We start from the raw sequence: 12863 nt of genomic DNA, 5'->3' as shown, positions 1-12863 counted from the left end.
GGGTGAAATTTGTGTAGAGTAAGACTTGTGAAAAGTCGTTCCAAGAGCTTAAAGTTAGACTCACCACTGCTGCAGTGTTGATTATTCTGGAGAGAGGTTTGGGCTATTTAGTTTATTGTGATGCGTCTCGAGAAGGGTTGGATTGCGTATTGATGCAAGAGGGGAAGTGGTAGCTTACAATTCGCGACAATTGAAAACTCATGAGAGAAATTATCCTACTCACGACTTAAAGCTAGCGGCAGTGATTTTTGCCTTAAAAATTTGAAGGAATTACTTATATGGTAAGAGATTTAAAGTGTTTTTCAATCACAAGAGTTTGAAATATATGTCTTCACAGAAAGATTTGAATTTGAGGTAGAGAAGATTGATGGAGTTTATGGAGGATTATGACGTTGAGCTACACTATCATCCGGGGAAGGCCAATGTAGTGGCCGCCGCTTTGAGTAGGAAATTCGTAAGCAGTGTAGGTAGTATTGCCATCCGGGAGTGGGAGATGTTGGGTGTTCTTAGCGAGTTTAACTTGCATATTAGCGAGTCTATTGAGTCAGCCGTTTTGTTCACTATAGTTGTGCAACCTAAGCTAGTGGGCCAAGTTATAGAAGCACAATGAAGTGATCTCGAAGTAGAGACTATCCGAGGGAAGATAGCTAGTGGAAAGATAGAGAAGCAATCTGACTCTAGTGTGAGGTATTTGAACCCTCTTTTCGTGCCAAAATCTTGTAGAGAATAACGCCTTGTGGTACACCCGGGAGGCACAAGATGTACCACAACCTTAGCTGCCAATTTTGGTGGAGAGGGATATAGAGAGGCGTAGCCTTGTTTGTTTCGAGATGCCTTACTTGTTAACAAGTGAAGGCCGAGCACCAACGGCTAGCGGGATTGTTGCAACCCTTACCTATAGCCAAGTGGAAGTGGGAGCATGTCACGATGGATTTTGTTATAGATCTTTCGAGGACTTAACAAGGTAATGATGCCGTGGGGGTGATAGTCGACTGGTTAACTAAATCAGCACATTTTGTGCCTATGCAGACGAGTGACTCGGTAGATTATCTTGTCGGCCTTTATGTTCATAGGGTCCCTATGACTATCGTTTAGGATAAAGATCCTCGTTTCATAGCTCGGTTGTGGCAGAGTTTACAAAATGCCTTGAGCACTAGATTGACGTTTAGCACCACCTATCATCCTCAGATTGACGAGCAGTCTGAACGAACCATTCAGATCTTAGAGGACATGCTTCAGGGTTGTATTCTTGATTTTAAGGGGTTGTGGGAGAGGCACTTACCTTTAGTGGAGTTTCCCTACAATAACAGCTTTCAGACGAGTGTTGGTATGGTGCCATTTGAGGCCTTGTATGTGTAGATCTCTAGTGTGTTGAGCCGAGGTGGGTGGCGCACCTATGTTAGGTCTTGAATTAGTTCAGGAAACAATTGAGAAGGTAGCACTTATTCGTAAGAGATTGGCTTCAGCTCAAAGTCATCAGAAAAGTTATACCGACCGTAGGAGGAGACCCTTGTCTTTTGAGATATGAGATCATGTGTTCCTGAAGATGTCACCAAGACAGGGTTTAATGAGGTTTAGGAAGAGCAGAAAGTTGTCTCCTAGATTTATTAGGCCTTTTGAGATTCTAGAGCTAATCGAGGAGGTAGCTTATCATTTGGCCTTGCCACCCCAACTGTCTAGGGTTCATGACGTGTTCCATATTTGTATGCTCCGGAAGTACGAGCCTAATCCTTCACACGTGTTAGATTAGACCGAGTTAGAAGTAGATGAGGATGTCTCGTATGAGAAGAGACCAATACGAGTTTTAGACTCTTGGGACCAAGTCTTGCGAGGCAAGACTATTCCATTGGTCAAGGTGTTGTGGCGACACCACGGGGTGGAGGAAGCGACTTGGGAGCATGAGACAGAAGTTTATGAGAAGTATTTGGACTTATTTTTTGATATTTGAGACTTATGTTAAAACTTTTATGTATGTTGTAATGTATATATATTGAACATTGTATATGTTTCGGAGACTTGAATGGTAATTATCAATGTTAAAACATTATCAATGTTGAAACACTAGATATATCCTTGTTACAAGCCTGGATGGCATATGGCTGATTTTATTCAATGTTTGTTGTTGATTTTTAATTTCGGGGATAAAATTTCTTAAGGGGGGAGATTATAACGATTCTGGTTTACACGACCCATTTTCTGACTTTTGAATCTGAGAACCCATGTACTTAACTGTTGTTCATCTCTTTTCTATCTTACTACTTATTGAGATTGGTTATTGGGAGTTTTGGTTATGCTTAAAACAGGTAGGGAAGTCAGTTTTTCAAAGAGTTGTTGCCCAAAATTTTCCTTGTTCGCTTGAGTGACCATTCCTACGCTCGAACGGTCTTTTATAGTCTGCAAAACTACTGAGAGTTTGATATCTTCGATTGAGTGGTCTTTCTTGTGCTCGAGCGATCTTTTACATGTCTGAACTACTAGGAAGGGGTCATTGTACGCTCGAGCGATGGTTTTGGTCACTCAAGCGGTGTCACTTATTATGTTTGTCGTTCGAGTGACCATTCTTGCGCTCAAGCGGTTTATGTGTCTATCAGTTCGAGAAGAAGACTTTTTGGATCACTTTTTTATCTCTCTCTCTCTCTCTCTCTCTCTCTCTAAATATTTCAAAACCCTAAAATCTTTACCTTCTCTCTCTAGTTCTTGTACTTTAGCTCCAAATACTCCTAATTCGTTGGTTTCCTCACCATAGTCCTTTAGAGTAAAAGATTGAGCACGTTGAAGGGCTTCGTTCTAATCGGTGAAATTTATGTCTTTGGCTTCATCAAGTTCTACCCATTGTTTCTTCTTGTCTTTCACTTTGAGGTAAGGATACCTTGACTCTTTTATATGATTTTTAGCTTAGTTGTTTGTTCTTTGAAAAGGGTATTGATTTGGGAAATTTTGGGAAAAACCTAGGATTTGGAATCGAAATCAAAAGAGGGGTTTTCCAAATGGATTCTTGAAAATGGTTGTGGGGATGTATTTGTGAGTGAGATATGTTAACTGGTGGATATTTCTTCTTGAAATTGATTTTTGTAAAACAAAAGGGGTTTTGCCCTAGATTTTGGGTATTTGGAATTATGAAGGGAAATGATATTAGGTATTGTGAAATTTGAACAATGTTTATGTTGATGGTGATGGTAGAGTTGGATATGTAATATCACTCCCATTAGAATTGATGAAATTGTATCTTTTGATTGGAAATTATCTTTTGAAATATAAATATATGTTTTGGGCTATCAGTGGAGGATAGTCTTGATTGTTGTAAACATTGCATAAGGATTAGGTTAAATTGAAACTAATTTCTCATATATTGTGCATTGAGCACAATTTCATATTGAACATTGTAAATGTTTTGATTTTGAAAAAAAAAAAGGGTGAATACCGTGGTGAATCTGGTTAGAGAGTATGGTTGTGGTTTTATTATGTTGGCATGTGTGTCCTTGGTGAAAGTTCAGAAACCTGCACGATTAGGTGCCGATCCTTCCAATTAGTACTGGTAAAATGACTTTGGTAGTGCTTGTATAGCCTACTAGTAGACACGTACCTAGAGATTCCCATTGTGTTGTATCCACTGCCATATTTTCTATACAAAATGATTGTTTTCATGAATTGATATATAATTTGGCATTGCATTGTTTTGAGATAGAAAAATGAGGAATGTTTGACAAATGGCATGCATATGCATTCACCTTATAATTTTGTTAAGATTCATATACTGTGTTAGAGTATCTCTACTCGCATATGGCACACCCTATGTGGAAAATAATTTTCAAGTATTGATGATATGCCTCCACCAAGGACGTAGCTTGGGAGGACTAGGAGCTTAAGGCTTCATTTTTGGTTTCTTCGTGTAATTATCTTTGTTTAAGCCTAGGGCTTTACTTCTATTGAGTTTAAACTCATGTTGTTGTAACTAAGTATCGTCATGGAAAGTTGTAGCCATTAAAGCATTTCATTACTTGGTTTTATTTCTCTTATTACAGTTGTATAAATGTCATATGCTATAAATTCAGAATCTAGGATTGGTGAATATATATTGCATATGTCATCTTTTGTAATGATTAAAGATATAGTGAATAGAGGTTATGAGATGGTTGATCAATTGTAGCACTATATTTAGATAGGTTAATATTAACAACAATGATACACCCCTCTAAAACTAGAGCTCTAATTGAGCCCTAGTGAGGTAGAAAGTCCCAAAAAAAAAAAAAAAAAAAAAAAAAAAAAAAGAGCCCAAAACATCACATTAGATGGGCCCCAAATACACATTAGAGCTATTAGAGCTCACAAATTAGAGCTCCAAAACATTTTTGTAATATTAATTATTTAAGGGGTGTTACAATGCTGGATTTTATCCAGTGCTTCTCGGCATTTGGTGTTATGGTGCATCTGAGTTAATCTGGTGGTTCGATCATTTTGAGGATGACCACTCGACTTGTAGAATCCATTTTGACGTTAGATTCTGCAAATTCCGAGCCCAAACAGTGATCAACAACAGACAAACTCAAAAGCATCAAATAGAACATCAACGGTGAGATCGTGTCCAATTGACGTGAAATTTCAGCAGGATGACTATGGAATTTAGACGGTCATACCCTATGGCTAGAATCATAAACCGAAATTGGACAATAAATCATTAACAACCTAACCATTACAAGAACTCCTTTAAAATCATTATTTCTCCTCTTTTTGTTCTATCTTGTTTTTTTCTTTTATTCTATTATGTGGCTGATAATGATATATGCATGAGATTGGTGGTTATGACATGCTTTCTTATTTATTCGATAAGTTGTCCTTACTATTTCAGAAATTGTTAAAATAGCAAATAATTATGAAATTGAAATATGTTTAAATAGGGTATTATTTGGTATATGTATTGCATGTGTGATTTTTGGTAAAGTATAAAAAAATGTGTTTTAATAGTCCAAGTAATTCTTAAGAAAGTATCTGAGATTATTGGTGAAATTGTGGATTATTATCTCTATGCCATATCTCTAGTGTGTTTTATCTTTGTGATATCATATATGCTTATTTTCTGAACTTATTTTATCATGCCTTAGTTGTCTTATGTTTAGCTTGGGTTGACCCTGTTGTGATTAACTGTTGTTCTAACTAAATTTCATAATAAATCTAAGGAAGTGGAGAGAAAATGGGAAGGTAATAGGTTTTCGTTCACTTGTTATATTTTGGAAAGATGATTGTTGTGAGGCCCCTGAAAATTTTATTTTCTTAAAAGTTCCTTACTTTTAAATTATTTCTTTGTAGTCCATCAGTTTCTTGTGCAAACTAAAATCACGCAAACCCTAATCAATTTCGGTAACTTAGGAATCAATTCTAATACCCTAATACTAATTAATTGACTCCCTAAATGTGGAATTGCCACTCGAAAATCCTAGATTTTTCAGTTTTCATTTTATTCGTCGATAGATAGCCGTTTTATTCGAAACAAGAATCCATACCGAATTAGACTCTCTAACCCTAATTTAATTTAATTCTACACTAAAATAAAGATTTCAATTCATAATTAAACCCAAAACCCTCACATTTTTATTAAATAACACAAAGACCCCAAACAAGTACCATTATATACTTATATATACACTTGTACCCTAAAATCTTTTTTTAAACATTTTATTTTACAAATTCCAACAATTGCACACAAAAAATATAAAACAAGTCCCTCAAATCTCTAGCTATGGCCGGCCAATACCTATGTAGATGAAATGAGTGTACTTTTGAAGGCAAGCTTGCATAATTCAAGGAAAAAATCTTTGGCTGGGTACAAATTTTTTTATATATATGTATATATGCAACTAGGTTGGTCTGATTATGAGGAAAACCATAACTATATCATGTTTAGGAACCTAATTAAGGCCTGTAATCCTTCACTATTCCATTGAATTCAAACTAAATCCAAACTATCCAATCCAATTTCAACCAATGGGCATTTAGGACCTTTTGCACCAAATTCATTATAAAGCAACCCCTCCCATAGCATTTTACATGCAAGAACACACACATACACACTATATTCAGCTGAGAGAGAAGAGAGGAAGGAGGGTGAGCTTGGTAGAAGAGAGGAGAGGAAGAAAAAGTTTGCTAGCAATTCCAACAACTCTCAAGTAAGCCACAACACAACTGTCTCTTATTTCTTTTCCTTTCAAACATATACTCTTAGACATTTTAAACATTCATTTCAGAAGTGTTTTGATGGTATTCTTGTGCTAAAAATGATAGGATTTGATCCTTGATTCTACCCTTCTTGTATTTCTCTTAATCGGTATAAGACTACCTTTTTCCATATCAAACTCTAAAAATTTCCAAAGGCACACCTTCACCTTAAATTTTTGAGTTTAATATATATTATTTATCATGTTTTCATCACAAGAGAAGTGGAAAATTTCCCCTAGTTGACCTCGTTTCTCACCAAATTTCTATTTTCATGAATTGTGCCAGAAAAATCTGTTTTACAGCCAAATTTCAAAATTTCTAGAAAATTGTATAAAAATTTTCTAGACCTCCATTTTATTTCAAAATATTCCTGAAGTTGTTAGCTTTCAAGGAAAATTAGTTTCATTGAAAACGAGTGAGCGATTTGTGAGAGAATCTGATTTTCATAACGGTCGACGAATCTGGACAGAGCTGGAGTATTTCTGAAATAACTAAAAATCTGGAAAAGGTATTCCATTTCCAAAAAATGTTCTAAAAACTAGATAAAATTCTCTACGAACCATAGGAAGGCCGGATTTTGGAAAAATCTGAAATAGTTCTTTTAATCTTGATCTTTAAGTGACTCTGAATCCGGAAATTTTGTTTGCATTGATGTTTTGTGCTCTTCACTTTATGAATGGGCTTACTTATATATAATCATGTCTTGGTATGATATTATACATGTCATGGTTATTTATTTTTTGGTCCTTTAATGATGCTTACACTTATGCAAATTTATTTTCCTTCTCGCTTGTACTAACTAATTACAACGATTAATCTAACAGAAAACTTAATGGGGGTGGCTAATGGGGTTTTGATCACCCGATTGTTATTATAAGAAGAAGTTATTAGTTAGTGGGATGCGTTCCCTTTGGTAAGTTAAATCTTGCGTAAGTGGTTATTTCGGAACCCTTGAATGAAGCGGTTGTATTTGGACCCTAGGTAGTTCGGTGTAAGGAGGGATTTGGGCAAGGCCCATCATCATTATCTCTTTTGAGGCCTTACGGTTGGCGCTACGTGGTATATAACCGTTGGTAGGCATCCGAGGTAAGGTCTAAACAAAGTAGTAAAAGAGGGGACATACCGAATAATCCGCATCAAATTCTTGGAGTTGGGAAGACGAAATCTCTTTGGGGGATTTCTAGACTACTAACAATTAACCATATAATCTGTGCTATGAACTTAAATTCCATGATCCCTTCCTCTGTTTTTTTTTTTTTTTATGTTGTTTTGTATTGAACCAGGGAAAAAAGATGGGGTGTGTGTGCGTTTACTGGACATTCAAGGCTCATGGCGTATTATGCCAAGTGTCAAAGAGGAGCACGCAGTAGAAGACGACGAATCGGAAACCTTTGAGGACTTTTGGCTATCCTAGAAAGTTAGGATTTTCTTTTGTGGTTTTGTAAAGTTCATATGAAACTTTAAGTTTTCTTTTGAATGTAATGTTGATGGAACGAGCTTTTGTAATTAAGGATATTTGTATTTATTCTATTATTATGTATTTATATTCCAACACCAATATAATTCCCTACGTTGCTTATGAGACCTTTTGCCAATACCTTTTAAGATCTGTCAAAAAGGTAGTGCGCTACCTAAGAAAGCTGGACTTAGAAGGGAGGCTAATTTGACTCCCCCGGCGATCTGGGATCTTACTTGGTTATTAGTCATAGGACTCATTAGTGACTTTCCCTTGACCACAACCCTTAGTGTAGATTTGGGTCATCATAATTGTAATTGTTGATTGGGTGATGAAAGGATTTCAGTAATGAAATGATGATGGAACGTATTCCTTTAAAGTTAAGTCTTGTGCAAGTGGTTGTCACGTTAACCCTGGGATGGAACAGACATATTCAGACTTTAGGCGATGGTTTGATTTGATGAGATAAGGATGGGTCTAGATGGGATATTCAAGAGGATAAAACCTTTGTTTTTTTTTTTTTTTTTGAGAGATAAGGTTGGGTTCAGGATGATAAAACCTTTTCTTTTCGCCGGCCCTTTTGAGGTCCACCAATGGTGCTGCACAGTATATACTTGTTGCAGGCATCTATGGTAAGGTCTACAAAGTAGCAAAGGGGGAGTTCCGAATAGTCTGACGTCTAGTTCTAGCAGTTAGAAGGATGGGTCTCTTTGGAGGACTCTAGTGGCCTTGATCTCACTGTTGCTACTGACTGTTAAGCATTACTAACCGACTATGACTTATTGTTGTTATTTCTAGCCGTTATTTGTCACTATACATTGATGTAACTATTCATAATTCTCTGTAATTTTCTATTTATGCAAATTATATGTTGTACTTCTACTTGTTTGTACTGTGTTCGTATATGTAGAAAGTTGGGGTGTGTGTGTGTTCTTACAGGGCGTCAAGTGCTCATGGCTATTTTCGTTGCCTTGGCATTAATGCCAGATTTTGGAAGAATTCACCAGCAAAGAAGATGTTGTGGAAAGGCTCAAGAAGTTGTAGCAAACATGGACCGACGTCAGATTTTTCATCTCGTTTTTGAAATTTTATTTTTACATGTAATTTGTAAAATTACAGCAACGTTGTCTATAATAAATTTAACTTTGATGTATCATTATTTATTTATAGACTTGTAACTTTATAAAAATACTATATTTATTTATTAATATATTCATTAAGGTTTCCATTTTTTGAGATGTCACACTTCATCAATCATACCTCAAGAGGCTTTAAAAATGTCAGTTGTTGAACCTTGTTTCCTCTGTTCCTCCTTCCTTCTCGTTCTTTCTCTATTTTTTTTCTTCTCTCAACCATGTGCGTGAAATGTGGCTGATGGTGAAGTCCTTTATGTAAGAAATATGGGAGGCAACTTTCATTTTTAAATTTATTTTTTTTTTCTCTTTTTAGCAACATCTTCATTGGTTTGGAATGCCACTATATGCCATGATTTCCTTCTCTAAGAAGTTAAGTGTAAGGATGAATATAGATGCATGCCATCTTCACTTCTTTTTTTTTAAATGCAATGTATACCAATACAATATTGATATATATAAACGTATTAACTAGATGGTTTCTTCCTAACTAACTAGTTAATATTTATTTACTCAATTTAGTTCCTATTAATTTAGTTTCACGAACTTGATTAGGACACAAAAATTAACACATAAAATATTAATTTAGGATGGTTTAAAATTACTATTAATCATGAAATTTTAATATTACAAATTAATGATTGAATTATTGACATTAAAATGACGTTACATAATTAAAATTTATAGTTGAATTTCTAAATTGGATTATGCAAATTAAACAACTAAATATATTTACCACAATTAATTGAATCGAATATAAATGAAATTGCAATACAATACAATTTTTGAAATATATCAATTATATGAAAATACAAGTTCTCACATGTGCAGTGTTTTAGATACACAAATGTCAAATATGAGTTTGGATAGTATTTCAATTGTTAGGGAATTTGCAGGTGTATATTTCCAAATGACTTGCTAGGCAATTTAGTGGATCAGGAAATTGAGTTCACTATTGATATTGTGTCAAGTACCCAACCCATTTCAAAAACTCCATATAGAATATTACCTGCAAAGTTGAAGGAATTGAAAGTTCAGTTGCAAGAACAACTAGACAAAGGGTTCATTCGACCTAGCATATCACCATAGGGTGCACTTGTATTGTTTGTCAAAAAAAATATGGGACACTTTGCTTGTGCATTGATTATCAGGAATTGAATAAGGTAACTGTCAAAAAAAAAAAAAAAAATTCCCAAGAATAGATGATTTGTTTGATTAGTTACAAGGAGCACAGGTGTTTTCAAAGATTGATCTCCGATCCGGCTATCACCAATTGAAGGTTAAGACAAAAGATGTGGAGAAGACGGCTTTCTAGACAAGGTATGGCCATTATGAATTTTTGATTATGCCTTTTGGAGTTATTAATGCACCAGCTACTTTTTTGAATTTGATGAATTGGGTTTTCAAACCTTACTTGGATGAATTTGTGAATGTATTTATTGATGATATCTTGATTTATTCAAAGATCAAGGAAGAGCATGAACAAAATTTAAAGATAATCTTCCAAATACTTAGAGACAAGAAGCTATATGCCAAGTTGAAGTGTGAGTTTTGGTTGAATAATGTTATGTTTTTGGGTTATGTCAATTGAGAAGGAATTTCAGTTAATCCATAGAAAATTGAAGCCATTGTGAATTGGCCAAAACTAACAAATGTAATAGAGATTTGAAGTTTTATGGGTTTGGCAAGCTATTACAGGAGATTTGTTAAAGACTTTTCAAAGATTGCAGTGCCACTCACTCAATTGACTCATAAAGGAGTTCTATTTGAATGGACAGATGATGGGAATCTACATTTCAAGAATTGAAGACAAGGTTGGTCATAGCACCGGTCCTTACATTACCATTAGGTATGGAAGGATTTGTTATTTATAGTAATGCATCTTATAAAGGATTGGTTTGTGTTTTAATTCCAAATGGTAAAGTCATTGCCTATCGTCAATTAAAGTCACATGAAAAGAACTATCCTGCACATGATTTAGAATTAGCAACAGTTGTTTTTGCTTTGAAAATTTGGCGTCATTATTTGTATGGAGCTGCTTGTGAAATGTATACATATCACAAAAACTTGAAGTATTTGTTCACACCAAAAGAGCTCAATGTGCGGCAAAGAAGATGGTTGGAACTTATCAAGGATTATGTGTCACGTCTCCAACCCGCCCCTAAAGGTTAGAGAGGTAACCGACCAGTAATCATAGATTACCTACGACCTCTTTGACCAAATATGAAAATATTTATTTAATATTGGGGCATGAATACATGATATGACAAACACATACTTATAGTTACATACACACATTAATTATATTACATCAAAAGCAAACATTCATATTACAAAATTCTAAATTAAATGATTTCGCAAAGCTACTTTCCAAATGAGGCAATAGTGCCCTCGGCTCATGTGGCATTTCCAAAGGCATCACAAAAGTTGTTGAAAGTAAAACTCTAAGCTTGATCTCCCAAATGCTCACCTACGTATATATAATGGAAAGGGGTGAGCTAAAATCCAATGAGTAGTAATAAAGTAAGGCAGTAAATGAATGATCACTAAAAGCTTTAAACATTCTTTCAAAATAATATATATACTTAGAAAAGACAAAGCATAGCTTGACTTGCAAACAAAATACATAGTAATGAGCATTCAACGAAAACAATGTGCTTAACCGACCCGGGTACCGGCTAAACATAACAAGATGAGCTCGGCCATAATACATGATTGGATATACCCCCAATTGTGGGTCTAGGTCCAAGAATGCCATCTAGGTAGATGATATAAAAGTATGGAATGTTCATTCACAGTAGAACATAATAAGCTTGTAAACATAATCAAGTTTGGCATTGAAAACATAATTTGTCAAACATAGCATTACTAAATTACTACTCACAAATGGCTCCTGGAACGAGGGTGTGACTTCTTCAAAGGTTAACCTACACAAAACAAGAACTGTTACGCCCGAAATAAAAGACAATAAACCATCCATCATATTCATTAAATAACAACACATGAATAAGTAATTATCTTTCAATAGTTCCAATTGAGTTTACAAAAGAGTAATATATGCAAATATACATTCACAAGTCCCCCCTGAATCTATAGCATATGTTATATAATAGAATGAACATCAAGTAAACGAGAAATGCCCTAAAGGCTTACAGTTTTCCAAGACAATGCTTAGTTACAACAAAATGGATCTAAATCCAATATAGTTAAAGCCTTAGGCTTGTACAAATAAATACAACAAAATATATAGAATAAAGCTCTTGCTTCTAAGTCCTCCCAAGCTATTGCCTTGGTAGAGGTATATCATCAGCACCTAAAAATGGTTTTCCCACATAGGGTGAGCCAAAACCCAGTAGAAATAATTCAACACAGTATATGAATCTTAACAAAGATATAAGATGAATGCATATGCAATGTCCATGCAAAAACATTTTCATTTTCTCTTTCCAAAACCATGCAATGCCAAGTTATATCTAAACATATGATATTATTTCATTTACAATAGAAAACAAGGCAATGAATACAACACTGTGAATCTCTAGGACATGTCTACAAGTAGACTACACAAGTAATTTGCCATTTTTATCGGTATTAACCAGAAGGCTTAACACCTATCCGCGCGGGTTTTTGGTCTTTCACCAAGAACACACAGACCAACTTAATATCACAACTACGCTCCTACTCAGATTCATCAAGGTATTCACAATTTTTTTCTTAAAATAACAATATTTCCAAATGTGTTGAATATGCAACAATGCTCAATGCGATGGATGAGAAAATAGTTTCAATTCCCCTAATTCTCATGCAATTTCTACAACAATCATAGTTACCCTCCACCAATAGCCCAAAACAAATATCTCTAAACAGATAATTAATTTTCATAAAGATAAACTTTCCAAATTTCTAAGATGTAAGTGGTAATACATACCCAACTCCACCATCCTCATCAATATCAATCCAATTTCACATTTCCAACATCAATTCCATAATTTATATAAAATCAACATTTGGTATATTTAGGGCAAAACCCTCTTTTCTTCCAAAATCAATTTCACGTATCAAAA

General features: G+C 34.9%; 1 long non-coding RNA gene across 1 annotated transcript; it reads right to left on the bottom strand.

Annotated features, from left to right (window-relative positions):
- Positions 1–11011: 11011 nt before the first annotated feature.
- Positions 11012–11732, bottom strand: LOC145824721 (uncharacterized). Its single transcript, XR_014366731.1, has 2 exons — positions 11684–11732; positions 11012–11269 (listed from the first exon to the last, which is right to left on the bottom strand). It is a non-coding gene; the product is annotated as an uncharacterized LOC145824721 (long non-coding RNA).
- Positions 11733–12863: the final 1131 nt, after the last annotated feature.

Source organism: Camellia sinensis, chromosome 4 (assembly GCF_055761805.1).
Source record: "Camellia sinensis isolate YWXY chromosome 4, ASM5576180v1, whole genome shotgun sequence".
Lineage (NCBI taxonomy): Eukaryota > Viridiplantae > Streptophyta > Magnoliopsida > Ericales > Theaceae > Camellia > Camellia sinensis.
Note: the sequence above shows the minus strand (reverse complement) of the source record. Positions and strands in the feature narration are given on the sequence as shown.